This window comes from Pinus tabuliformis, chromosome 1_2 (genome assembly GCF_031772625.1).
Source record: "Pinus tabuliformis cultivar Carrire ecotype Pingquan chromosome 1_2, CPIR1, whole genome shotgun sequence".
Lineage (NCBI taxonomy): Eukaryota > Viridiplantae > Streptophyta > Pinopsida > Pinales > Pinaceae > Pinus > Pinus tabuliformis.
The window spans coordinates 50,677,168-50,692,173 of record NC_142298.1 but is presented as its reverse complement, the minus strand read 5'-3'; positions in this window follow the sequence as shown (position 1 = coordinate 50,692,173).

The window sequence follows — 15,006 nt, the reverse complement described above, 5'->3', positions numbered from 1 at the left end:
GTTGGAGGAGATCTGGGTCACATTAGAATTTTATTCGCTAAAGCCTTTTGGATATCAGATATCTTCGGGTATATCTGTATCAACCCTTGTGGGACCCAGTGGAGCATTGTTAGGTTTTGTAGCATCGGACAGGTGTTGTAGTCTCGATTTATGTTGGAGAGGATAAAGAAGATGAGATCTCCAAAACCTAAAAATGTTTTTTGGGAGAAAACACCTAGAGACCACTCAATTAGGTTAATTGATCAATAACTAAAAAATTCCTAAGTCTAACTTAGGAAAATTAATTAATTAACAACAATTAATTGAATAAGATCGAGAAAACTCTAGAGACTCACATGGATAGAATCTAAGAGGATCTTAGTCATTAATAATGATTTAATCATGGTCATTGGTTATCCAACAAGAGATTATAAGAGCATGTCGATGGGATAAGGAGAGACATATTGAGTAAAAGGGAGGACGAGTATCCATGGCAGCTTGAGCTATCTAGTGTAGTGATTAAGTAAGTAAGAAGAGTTTGAAACAAAGAAGGAGAGAATAATTGATTTAAGGAGTAGCAACAAGGAGCCTAGAAGGATTTTCCTATTGCAAGAGAACCAATAGAAGGGAGGCTAGAATATTCTGTAGAGAAATCCATCCAAGTGGTGCAAGTTAGCCAATTCAGTAGGTGAATAGCCAGGAAGGGTTTGGATCAGTTGTCGGAGGTTGAAAAAAAATTCCATAAGGTAGAGCGAATTTTTCTAGAAGCAGGAGAAGGCTAGATGACTAGTTTTGAAGCATTTCCATAGGTCGTATGAACTCCACGGGCCAAGAGTGCAAGCAACTAGGAGGAAGTGCGAGTAGGCCAGAGGGAGGCTTAGTGATTTTGCAGAAGGGAGAAATTTTCTCCTAAATATTTTGGCGATATTATTTGTTGGAGGATTGTCAGTTTCATATTCAAATATTGTACTCTGTATTTTTATTGTTGAATAATAAAACAAATCCTCATTTGTTGCATCATTTTTCCCTTCGAGGTTTTTCTTGGGACTATTACTCCAAAATATTGGTTTCATTTTTATTATGTGTGTACATCTATTTTATCATTTCTAACATTTTATTTAGCTTCCATATAATTTATTTGTGAATAATTTCAGTGTGATTTATTTGATATTAATAAAAAAATTAATAAACTGCTAACTAGTTAGAAGAGTAAATTCCAGTTGCTGCAATTTAAGGAATTTTCACATGGTATCAGAGCGATTTTGATCATATCATAAGCTTATTAGCGAGAAGGAGAAATTGTGCAAGTTCAGAGGGATTTCTGGGAACAAATTTATCAGAACTACGTAGGCCACCTAGAAGTGTGAATTTGCAGAGGCAGAGGGTTCGATTTCCAGATCCAGGTTGGAGGAAAATTTGATCAGCTTCAAAAGCAAATTTGTAGGCAATGAATTTTCCAGATAGAGGATTATGATGAATAGATCATTAATTTTGTTGAGAATATGTGGGAACAGTTGATTTGCAACAAAGTTTTACAGCAACAGGTCATTGTTGGGTGGAAGAGAAAAGCACACTAAAGAGGAATTTCCAGAATTTCTCATAGGGTTTCCAGAACCAGTTTTAGGAGGAGATTCAAGAAATTAGTTACAATAGGTCATAGAATTTTTTCTAGTCTCCGCTGCAAGATTCAAGAGCAACAGATCGTGTGCCATATTCTGGAGAAGGACTTCCAAAAGTTTGAGCGAGTTTCCCAATTAAGGAGTTGTAGGAAGTGTGAGGACTGAAGAAGTACATCTGGAGGCAAAAAGAGCATATCTGCACATTCCATAAGAGAGTGTGAATAAAATAAAGAAGGGTCGAGTAGGTAGGAGAGGGAGATTTCCAGTTTGTTTCCCATTTTTTTTATTTTTACAAGATTGGACACCACAGGTCTTAGAGATCAGGAAATACTTGACAAAGCCTCTAACATTCTTGTATGGAAGGATAGGATAACTTTCTTGTTCAGGATGAGTATGGACTGAAGGAGTTTGTGTACAGTTTTATTTTCGTATTGACAGATCCTCAACAACAAGAAACCTATAAGAAAGAAATGGCCAAGGCTAAGAGAATGATTCTAGATGGGGTTCAGGATCATATTGTTCCACATATTGTAGAGAAGGGAACAATAAAGGAGATGTGAGATTCCATTATAAAGTTACACCAGGATCCATCAAAGAATCATAAGATGATTATCAAGGAGAATATAAGGACCACAAAGATGTTGAAAGGTGAAGGCATGACTCCTTATCTCAGAATAATTTGAGACATCTATGATGAGCTGGTAGCAGTAGGTGAGACACCAAAGGGCAGTGAACTTGTGTGAATAGCACTAAATGGGTTTACCAGAAAATGGGAAACATTCATTTAGGGAATCATTGGACAAGACAAAATGCCTGATTGGGAACACCTATGGAATGATTTCACACAAGAGGAGCAAAGGCTCATTCTTGTTTATGGTATCGCAAACAAAAATAGCAAAGGGCATAAAGGGAGGTGAAAATAAGAAGAATAATCTGTCAAAGATCAAATGCTTCAAGTGTAGTGAGTTTTGTCACTACAACACCTAGTGTCCCAAGAAAAATAAGGACAAGAAAGGTGAGCAACAAAAAACAACTTCTACAGAGAGAAATGAGTTGACCTCCAGGTTTGAGGAGTTTGCATTGATAGAAACTATACCTCTAGATGGAGGAGGAGAGTGATAAATTCATAGTTGGAGGATTAGGCATGGTCTGAGGAGGAAAACATCAGATAGGTGCTTCCTTTTGGATCATTACCTAGGCTACGAGGGTCCACACTTTTCAGTAGCAGGAGAATCAAGATGTCATAAAGTGCAGTCATATATTGAGAGAAGTGCAGCGAACAGTTATAGTCAGTTACTAGAGGGGCGTAGAGACAGATGAGTGTAAACAATTACTCACTAGACAGTGCAGAGAATATTTTCAATCAAAGACTCAGGGGATAGTTTTAAAGCTAGAATAGGGATGCAGTAGATCTGAAGAATAGTTCTCAGTTGCAGTAGTTAAAGAAAAAACAATAGCATGAGATCAGATGTAGCATAGGCAGTGTTGATAACAATGCATGGGGGCATAGAGAAGTGTCAGCAGCAGCACAGATGCAGGATCATTCAACTACAGGGTTACCAGATGAATTAAAGTATGTGTAGTTTTGATGGATAGTGAGATCTATTTGTATCACAGTTGTCAGAAATCAACAACATGAGGTGGTTCAGCTACATAATTCAAGATATTCATTAGGTCAATGAGTATAGTATTGGAGTGGAGAAGACATAACACCGTCCTCGCTAAGAGGGAGTGTTAGTTTTTATAGCATAAGACAAGTGTTCTAGTCTCGATTTGTGTTGGAGAGGATAAAGAACATGAGATATCCAAAACCTAGAAAATGTTTTGAGAGAAAACACCTAGAGACCACTCAATTAAGTTAATTGATCAATAATTAAAAATTTCCTAAGTCTAACTTAGGAAAATTGATTAATTAACAACAATTACTTAAGGAAGATTGAGAAAGTTGTAGAGACTCACATGGATTGAGTCTAATATGATCTTAGTCATTGATAACGATTTAATAATGGTACTTGGTGATCCAATGAGAAATTATAAGTGCATATCGATGGGATGAGGAGAGACACATCGAGCAAGATGGAGAGCAAGTATCATTGGTAGATCGAGTTATCTAGTGCGGTGATTCAACAAGAAAGAAGAGTTAGATCCAAAGAAGGAGAGAATCAGTGATTGAGGGAGCAGCAATAGAGAGGCAAAAGGATTTTCCTAGTGTTGTAGAGCTAGCAAAATGAAGGTTGAAATATTACGTAGAGAAATTCATTCAGGTGGTGCGAGTTAGCCAATTCAATAGAGCGAATAGCCAGGAAGGGTTTGGATCATTTGTTGGAGGCAAAAAAGGCATTCTAGAAGGCAGAGAAAATTTTTCTAGTAGTAGGAGAAGGCTAGATGACCATTTTTGGAGATGTTTCAGAGGTTGTACAAACTATGCAGGCAAAGAGTGAAAGCAACTAGGAGGCAGTGTGAGGAGGCTAAGTGATTTTGCATAAGGGAGAAATTTTCTCCTAAATATTTTGGCAATATTATTTGTTGTAGGATTGCCAGTTTGGTATTCATACATTGTACTCATAATTTTTGTTGTTGAATAATCAAATAAACCCTCATCTGTTGCATCGGTTTTCCCTTCAAGGATTTTTTAGGGACTATTAGTTCAAAATATTGGTGTCATTTTTATTATGTTTGTGCATCTATTTTCTCACATCCAATATTTTATTTAGCTTCTGCATAATTTAATTGTGAATACTTTCAGTGCGATTTGTTTGGTATTAATAAAAATTTAATAAATTGCTAACTGGTTAGAGTAAATTCCAATTGCTACAATTTACAAAACCTTCACAAGCACAGGGAACGAGGTATGACATTTATATTTTATAAGAGGTTATTTGTAAGAGCTTAAGGAGACATTCGACCCACAAGAAAAGTTACAACATATAGATCTTCTTAGAGCCGAGACTCCAGAAGAAGTAAGAACATATCTGGGTTTTGAAACCTCAGACCACTCACACTTGTTACTTGTTGCGTCGTCATAGGTTGGGATTTAGTAATTTGGTAAAACTAATTATTTAAAAAAATGTATTGAGATATGATTAATGCATTTTCGAATTATATGAGATATGATTAATATGATTATATGAGATATGATTAATATTAATGAATTGAGTCTCAATCTATGTGTGGTTTTTGTATCTTGTGGTCTGAGGAAATTATGGGGATTACTGGAGTGGTTCGGTGTCAGGTTTTGTGCCAGCCTCTTCTCTCTAGTTGTGGGGGTAGCTGTAAGTCTCTACAAGGGTTGAACCATGTGGGTTTAGTTGTGTGGCTAGGTAAGCACAACAAATTGGGTTTAGATAATTGTTTATGGTTTCTAGGGCATCTAAGCATCTTGATCTTAGGGTAGCACCTTTCTTGCACCTTTCTGCGCTTGTGTCAGAGACACCCGAAACTCTTCCAAACTCATCCAAATTTGATTTTGAAGCTTGCAAACTTATTTCTTGCTACCCTAAGCTTGTTCACAAGGTTTCTACCATCATGGAGGGAGATTCTTCACTAGAGAAGAAAAAACACTATAGAGGCAAAATCCTCAGATATGAGCCTACCAATTGCAATGAAATCAACTCATCACCCTTCATCAAGTAGTGTTTTGAAGATGTAAATTGTCTAGAGTTTTGCAAAAGGGTATGTGAAGTAGGTTTTCATGAACAGTTGACAGATTGGATTGCCACTCATTTGAAAGGGGAAAGGGCCATCATAGCAGGGGTTGAGTTTAAATTTTCAGTGGCTTCCATTTCACTTGCTACAAGGATACCTGATCATGGAGAATACTGGTTTAAAGGTATGAATTTGGATCTTGAACATTACAGGTCTTTCTTGAAAACACCCTACAGGGAGACCCATACACACATCATCCCATTTAGGTACCTTTTGGAGAAGTATGCTCCATTAATGAAGGTCGTTATGAAGTTTTTCACTTGTGAGGGAAGGTTTTCTCGATTGTATGCATATCACATTCGGCTTCTAATGCACTTTACAGCTCAAAAACCTCTCAACATGTGTAATATTTATGTAGAAGCCTTGTTAAAATGTCTGAGAAAGTACAGGTGAAAGACAAAGAACACTACCCTAGTCTTTTTCATCATAGCTTGATAAATATTGTAGTTCTCCATCAGCTTGCAGAGAAGAACATGACATGGGATTCATTCATAGAAACAACTTTGCAATGGCATGAAACTATTGTTTCGCTTCAACATCAAAACATACCAACACAACAGATGGAGGTAGGATCATCAAGCAAGTCAGAGGAGGTTCCTAAGGCACCTAGACCTGAGGTGACTAGAATGTATCAAAGAGGAAAAAGGCTTTTGTTTACTTCTTAGGTTGAGAAAAGGGCCAAGCCTTCTACATCGACAAAACATGGATCACATATACAGGATGAAGACTTGATTGAGCATGAATTTGAGTTGGTGGACTTGGAAACAACAAATGAGCCTTCAAACATGCAACATATTATCAAAGAGAAGGATTCTCAGATCAAAGAAATCATGGACAACATGGCAAGAGCAAGGTTTTTTATCTCATTCCTTGAAAAAGAAAATAGTCAGCTTAAAGCTAGACAACTCATCATAGAGAAAGATAAAACTAAATTGTTGCAGCAAGGTGGCAAAGGCAAAGCAGTGTTGGAACCTACTAAACATGAGTAAACTGAAAATCAAGTTACAAAAAAGAGTCCAAGGACCAAGGGACTCAAAAAGGAATTGAAGGAGGAGAAAGGACACAGTTTGTTAAATGAAGATCTAGACATGGAGGACATAATTGCCTTGGAGATCAATGAGGATAGAGAGAATTGGCTAGATAAGGTAAATGACCACTCAGAAAATATTCTTGACAAAGCCAACGGAGATAAGCAATTACTAAGGCACATGGCACATCACTATCAAACCATAAACATGATATGTAACATCAAGCTCAAGCAGTTGGAAAACAAGCTAAAGGAAACCCTAAAGGACAAAAATGAGAGGGATAACTTGGAGATGCTTGATGAAGCATCCATGAAGGTTTGACATGCATCATATTGCAGCTCGTGACCAATTTTGAAGGATTTCTAAGAATTTTTGGTTTCTGGACTATTTTGGTGCCAAATTAAGAAAATTAGCTAGTCACAGAAGCGCAACTCCTCAGCGTTGCGCTTTTTCCTCAGGCCTCCAAATGAAAAATGGTTTGAAGTTTTGGAAAGTTCACGACCTCCTCTCAAAACCCATTCCATCATATTTCTTAGAGAGGGCCCAAATTTTGAGAAAAAGGAGAAAAAGGGGTCAAAAATCAACATTCTGCCCCTCTTTTTTACAGGCGTTGCGCTTCTAGAGACACCTTAGGAAAATGAATGTTTGAAGGTCTTCCCATTGGTCATTTTAAAAAATGCAAGGTGTCCTGGAAATTAGACAGGAAAATATAGTTGACCATTCTTTCAAATCTCAATTTGGACCTCATGAAGGCACCTTAAAGTGAGCTCAAAGTCAGAGCTACGCTTCTGCAAATTTCTGTGTTTTTAATTTAAATTTGACTGTGGAATTTCCTAGTTTTTAGTTTGACTTGGTCAAAGTCAAAACTCATGATGTAATTGAAGTTAGTTTGACGTTACATGATGTAATAATGAATAAATAGACATGATAGGTTGTTTTTATGGTTTATTAGGCCTCATTAAGGAAGCAAAATCCAAAACAATGTCTAAAAGAAGTGCTTGTATTTGACCTTGTCACTCTCACCTGTTGGTTGAGAGAATCTTGGAAACAATTCCACCACCTAGGAATTCAACTCCTGAAGGTGGGGAAGTTGTTTAATTTATTCTATATGTATCATTTCTCATTCAGAGAGAGTTGGACTTTTGTGGAGAAGGATTGTATCTTATGTTCTCTTCAGCTAATAGAAGAGCAGTTGCAGCTATATTTCAGGAACTCTAGTTCAGTGAGTCTATGGTGTTGTTTCATTTTCCTATCATTTTATAATGGATAAAACATCTCTCTTTACATGCTTTCTCTTCTTCCTATGAATTTCCTTTCATTTATATATACATAAATCTTGAATTTAAGCTCTGTTTATGTGGAAAGCATACTTGTGTTTCTTTTTTTCTAAAGCTAACGAATTCATGCTTTCACATGCTCATTAGATTCTCTTAAACTCACAAATCTACACTACATTGACAAGCACTCTAAGTGCACCATAACACATTGATATCTAGCTCCTATTTATACTTGTCACTACATACTTGAAGCCGTGACCTAATTACCTGCTCTAAACCCTAGTCCAACAGACCTAAAAACCCTAAATTCACAAATACTCAAGCAAAAATTATATATCTAGCCTAAAACCTTTTTCTTTGAAGATATTCATTAACAAATCCTTTGAGATCCCTCTCTGGTTTAGTAGGGTTAGCTACTGAGCTGAAAGTGGTTCAAGGTAACCTCTTTTGATCTCCTCCTCAGCTTAGGAAATTGTAGAGGATAACATTTTGGCGTCGTTGTCGGGGAACGAAAGATCATATCTTCCCTGGGAAAGAACGACAAGGATCAAATATAATTTATGATGGTGAACAGTGATCATACATAAGAAAGGTTGTGCATCTTTCACCTGCCGACTCCAATGTCGAAGAATCCAAAGGTTCAGAATTTTCACGATGACTGCATTGTTCAAAAAACGGTACTTTGAAGAACTTCTTGGTGACTTAAATGTTTTCAAAATGGATTCAACTGCTCAAAGGTATGCTCCTATGAATCGAGCTCATATTCCTAGTTTTCCGAATCATATTCCTCATATAGATTGGCAAACAGGGCTGCCAAAGTTTAAAGGTGAGGATGGAGAAGATGCTAGTTTGCATTTGGTCAAATTTCATTTTCATATTCACAGATTAAATACTAGGTTTCCTGAAGATTGTATGATGAATATCTTCATGGCTACCTTGGAGGAAATAATGAGGAAATGGTATGAGATTCTACCATCTGCTAGTTTATATTCTCTAAAGTATTTTCATTCAATTTTCTTTCAACATTATCAAAGCTGCAATTTTTCCTTATCAATGATGGATAGATGTTGTGAGATTTTTGAAAATTCCATTAAATTTCTTGAAAATTCGTATGGGGATGAAGAATGTATGGAATAAGATATATTAGAAGCCCTTTATGATTTCTCCTCCCAACAAGAATTAGCAGTTTCCTCCTTGGATGAAACAGACTGGGATCAAAATAGAGAAAGGCCTATTCGTGATATTGAAAATAAAAATCATCAAGCCAATGTTGATTTCTATAAAACTCAATGTTCTCCTTTGTCTGAAGATGAAATAGATTAGCTCTTGAAAAACCACATTACAACCCAAGTTAAGGTAGGTTTGCAGTGCTCACACAGTCAAGAATGTGTAAGAGAAATTTCTTCCATTATTGAAAATGAATATATGGGTTTAAATGATGAAAGTCATGAGACTGATGAAACTATACAAGAAGTTGTTGTGAGTAAGCCAATTTGTGATGTAGATTTCCTGCAAGGAGATCAGCTAACAAAGACTTTTCTTTCATGAAAGGATAGGGCTGACCTGTTTAATAATCTTGAAGAATGTGTTTTGTTCAGGGATAATTTAGACTATGAAATGGAAGAGTATGAGTCTGAGATAGACAGTATGCCAGAGATAGAATCAGAATTTCTCATGCTTCAGGAATTTACAGCCAACACTCAGGTAGCAGAAATTCGTACTTCCCTATGCCTTCCTATGGATCAACAACAAAGTATTCTTTCATATAAAAATGAAAGCAATACTTGTATTTTTGTTGGATTTCAAGACAAGGTAACATTTCAGATTTTTAAGGATCCTTACATTGATTTGTTGCAACCATCTGGGAAGATGAATTTTCTTGTATTTATGGATCATGAGCACATTTTCAGTGAACACTTGGAGTTGCCTAGCTTTTTTTCTGCTTGCTCAAGGAAAGTACAAGCAAAATTCAAGTAGGTAGCCATCTACTGGATTGGTTACACTGGAGGGATCATTACACAAGATTTTATATACATCTTCAGCAGGTGGGAGGTTATCATCAAGATTTGAAGCCTGAGGTGAAGGCCCTAAGATCCCGATGGTCTGCTTCCATAAGTAAGTTTAGTTAGTATGTTTTTCTTTTTTGTATTCAAGTCAGTCAATTTTCAATTTCAATTTATTTTTATGCATTTTGACTCCATTTCTCAATGAATAAGGCTACCTGGTCTACGGTGTTCTTGACACCTCCAAGGAGCTGCCATCCCCAGCTGGAGCCAATGCTAGTGTCAGTCAGTTCAGCCAGTCACCAGTGATCAAATATGATCTTACAAGGTTTTGTTAGGGTGTCAAATCAAATTTTTGTCATTTCAGTGAATCTTCAAATAAAATTTGGTAATTGGTTGTTGTGTCTACTCCCTTCACTTACTCATGGTATTCATCACTCATCATGGTCATTGTCTTCTTCAAGGTATCATATCTTCATTTAAGTGTCTTGGGTCATGAAATGGTTAAATTCCTCATTTTAGGTCATGGTCTAGGGTTTCACTCCATGTGTCATCATGATACCATATGTCAAAACAAAAACATGACCATCATGTGATTTAGTGGGTAAAGGGAGTTAGCAGCTTAGGGAAAGAAAAATAAAGGTAAAGGTAATGTTTTATTTCAAATAAGACAATGCTGCAATACACTCCCTTGTCTCATCATTTCTCATAGGGCCATTTTTGCTTCAAAATATGTTTTTGACCAAATAGAGAAGAAGTTTACAAAAGTGAAAGAGGTTTTTGTCAATTCTAGGCCAAGGAACAAAAAACTCCTTTCGTTTATATGCAGGTATTATTATTTGAGAGAAATGCCCAAACTATACTTGCAATAGGAGAGTTGTTACACTTCTAGACAACTTGACCTCAAGACAGTTTTTCAGGGATTTGGAGTAGGTGTTGGCAGTGCTTAAGGACTCTATGGTTTATTAGACATCCTAAGCTTTCCCATGGTACCTTCAGATCGTAATTTGGACTAGTGGAAGGCATCCACAAGTGCTCTGAAAGTTGGCGCTATTCTTTTGTCATAGACACCCTCCATTTTTGCAGCGACCTTGGGAAAACTGATTTTTCTCCCTGCTAGATTGTTCAAATTACATTTTTGATGAGTCCATATTGTAGCATACTTCAAGAGATTTCCAATGAGCTATCAAGTTCCCAATTTGGAGTAGTTTAAGGCCTCCAAAAGCTGGTTGGAAGACGACGTTGCACTTCTGTGAACTGTGTTGCGCTTCTGGAGGTGGCGCTATGCTTTTGTGAACTGCGATGCACTTCCAGACATTGTGCTATGCTTGTGCTAGAGAAGCCCGAAACTCTTCCAAACTCACTCAAATTTTATTTTGAATCTTGCAAACTTATTTCTTGCTACCCTAAGCTTATTCACAAGGTTTCTAACATCATGGAGGGAGATTCTTCACCAGAGAAGAAAAAACACCATAAAGGAGGAAAAATCCTCAGATATGAGCCTACCAACTGCAATGAAATCAACTCATCACCCTTCATCAAGCAGTGTTTTTAAAATGTAAATTGTCTAGAGTTTTGCAAAAGGGCATGTGAAGTAGGTTTTCATGAATAGTTGATAGATTGGATTGCCACTCATTTGAAAGGGGAAAGGGCCATCATAGCAAGGGTTGAGTTTACATTTTCAGTGGCTTCCATTTCACTTGCTACAGGGATACCTGACCATGGAGAATATTGGTTTAAAGGTATGAATTTGTGTAGGTTTTAACCCTATACAGAAATTACCTGCATACGAATTCTAAAACATAGAAAATAAACAATGTGAGAGCATAACACATAAAACACATATACACAGAGATTTTACCCTAGATCCCAAAACTGGGACTACCAGCTTGATTTTTCATTATTTTCCTTTTAATGTTACAATACATATTTATACATGCCAAAGCATCCAATACCATGGACCAAAAACCATCGCGTCCAAAACCATGGACCAAAAACCATTGCATCCAAAAACATGTGCGAAAATCATGCACAAAACCATAGGTAGGTCCGCCCAACCTAATATAGGGTCCAAAAAACAAAATTTTCTGGGGCGCTGCCCTGGACCCCATAGAGGGGGGTTACCTACACCCCTCAACCCCCTGTAACCCCCCCGCTACACAATCGATGCAACGAAGGGGGGGGCTTTACCCCCCCTCTAACCCCCGTTAACTACGTGGGCTAGTCGTGGAAAGAATATAACACAACCCAACAATTTGAACCTTGAACATTACAGGTCTTTCTTGAAAACACCCTACAGGGAGACCCATACACACATCATCCCATTTAGGTACCTATTGGAGAAGTATGCTCCATTAATGAAGGTTGTTATGAAGTTTTTCACCGCTGAGGGAAGGTTTTTAGATTGTATGCATATCACATTCGGCTTCTAATGCACTTTACAGCTCAAAAACCTCTCAACATGTGTAATTATCTATGCAGAAGCCTTGTTAAAATGTCTAAAAAAGTATAGGTGAAAGACAAAGAACACTACCCTATTATTTTTCATCATAGCTTGATAAAGAGTGTAGCTCTCCATCAGCTTGCAAAGAAGAACATGACATGGGATTCATTCATAGAAACAGCTTTGCAATGGCATGAAACTATTGTTTCACTTCAACATCAAAACATACCAACACAACAGATGGAGGTAGGATCATCAAGCAAGTTAGAGGAGGTTCCTAAGGCACCTAGACCTGAGGTGACTAGAATGTATCAAAGAGGAAAAAGGCTTGTGTTTGCTTCTGAGGTTGAGAAAAGGGCCAAGCCTTCTACATCAGCAAAACATGGATCACATATACAGGATGAAGACTTGATTGAGCATGAACTTGAGTTGGTGGAATTGGAAACAACAAGTGAGCCTTCAAACATGCAACAGATTATCATAGAGAAGGATTCTCAGATCAGAGAGATCATGGACAACATGGAAAGAGAAAGGTTTGTTATCTCATTCATTGAACAAGAAAATAGTCAGCTTAAAGCTAGACAACTCATCATGGAGAAAGAGAAAACTAAATTGTTGTAGCAAGGTGGCAAAGGCAAAGCAGTGTTGGAACCTACAGAAAATGAGGAAACTGAAATGAAAGTCAGGAAAAAGAGGCCAAGGGCCAAGGGACTCAAAAGGGCATTGAAGGAGGAGGAAGGACACAGTTTGCTAGATGAAGACTAGACATGGAGGACAAAATTGCCTTGGAGATCAATGAGGATAGAGAGTATTGGCTAGATAAGGTAAATGACCACTTAGAAAAGCTTCTTGAAAAAGCCAATAGAGATAAGCAGCTACTAAGGCACATGGAACATCACTATCAAACCAGAAACATGATATGTAACATCAAGCTCAAGCAGTTGGAAAACAAGATAAAGGAAACCCTAAAGGACAAAAATGAGAGGGATAACTTCGAGATGATTGCTGAAGCATCCAAGAGGGCTTGACATACATCATTTTGTATCTCATGACCAATTTTGAAGGATTTCTGAGCATTTTTAGTTTTTTTATTATTTTGGTGCCAAATTTAGAAAATTAGCTAGTCACAGAAGGGCGCTGTGTTTTTTCCTCAGGCCTCCAAATGACAAATGGTTTGCAGTTTTGGAAAGCTCACGACCTCCTCTCAAAACCCATTTCATCATATTTCTTAGAGAGGGCCCAAATTTTGAGAAAAAGGAGAAAAAGGGGTCAAAAATCAACATTCTGCCCCTCTTTTGACAGGTGTTGTGCTTCTGGAGACACCTTGGGAAAATGAGTTTTGAAGGCATTCCTATGGGCCTGTTTAAAAAATTCAAGGTGTTATGGAAACTAGATAGGAAAATCTAGTTGACCATTCTTTCAGATCTCAATTTGGACCTCAGTAAGGCACCTTAACATGGTCTCAAAGTCGGTGCTGCACTTTTGTAAATTTTTGTGTTTTTCATTTAAATTTTACTGTGTAATTTCCTAGTTTTCAGTTTGACTTGGTCAAAGTCAAAAATCAAGATGTAATTGAAGTTAGTTCGAGGTTAGATGATGTAATCATGAATAAACAGACATGATAGGTTGTTTTTATGGTTTATTAGGCCTCATTAAGGAAGCGAAATCCAAAACAAATTCTAAAAGAAGTGTTTGTATTTGACCTTCTCACTCTCACCTGTTGGTTGAGAGAATATTGGAAACAGTTCCACCACCTAGGAATTCGAGTCCTGAAGGTGGGGAAGTTGTTTAATTCAGTCTATATGTATCATTTCTCATTCAGAGAGAGGTTGGAATTTTGTGGAGAAGGCTTGTATCTTATGTTCTCTTCAGCTAATACAGGAGCAGTTGCAACTATGTTTCAGGAACACTAGTTCAGTGAGTCTATGGTGTTGTTTCCTTTTCCTATCAGTTTCTAATGGAAAAATCATCTCTCTTTGCATGCTTTATTTTCTTCCTATGAATTTCCTTGCAGTGATATAGATATAAATCTTGAATTTAAGCTCTGTTTATGTGGAAATCATAATTGTGTTTCTTTTCTTCTAAAGCTAAAGAGTTCATGCTCATTAGATTCTCTTAAACTCACAAATCTACACTAAATTGAAAAACACTCTAAGTGCACCATAACACATTGATATCTAGCTCCTATTTATACTTGTCACTACATACTTGAAGTCTTGACCTAAGTACCTGCTCTAAACCCTAGTCCAGCAGACCTAAAAACCCTATATTCACAAATACTCAAGCAAAAATTATATATCTAGCCTAAAACCGTTTTCTTTATAGATATTCATTGACAAATCCTTTGAGAGATCCCTCTCTGGTTCAGTAGGGCGAGCTACTGCGCTAAAAGTGGTTTGAGGTTACCTCTTTCAATCTCCTCCTCAGCTTAGGAAATTGTAGAGGATAACAGGTGAGACACCAAAGGACGGTGAACTTGTTTGAATAGAAATAGATGGGTTTACCAGAGAATGGGAAACATTCATTTAGGGAATCATTGGACAAGAAAAAATGCCTGATTGGGATTGCCTATGGAGTGATTTCACACAAGAGGAGATAAGGCTTAGTCTTGTTCAGGGTACCACCAACAAAAATAGCAAAGGGCCTAAAAGGGAGGCAAAAAGAAGAAGAATAATCTTTCAAAGATAAAATACTTCAAGTGTGGTGATTTTTGTCACTACAACACCCAGTGTCCCAAGAAAAATAAGGACAAGAAGGGTGAGCAACAGAAACAACTTCTATGAATATATATGAGTTGACCTCCAGGTTTGAGGAGTTTGAATTGATCGAAATTATACCTCTAGATTGAGGAGGAGAATGATAACTTCAGAGTTTTAGGATTGGGCATGGTCTGAGGAGGAAAACATCAGACATGTGCTTCCTTTTGGATCATTACCTAGGCTATGAGGGTCC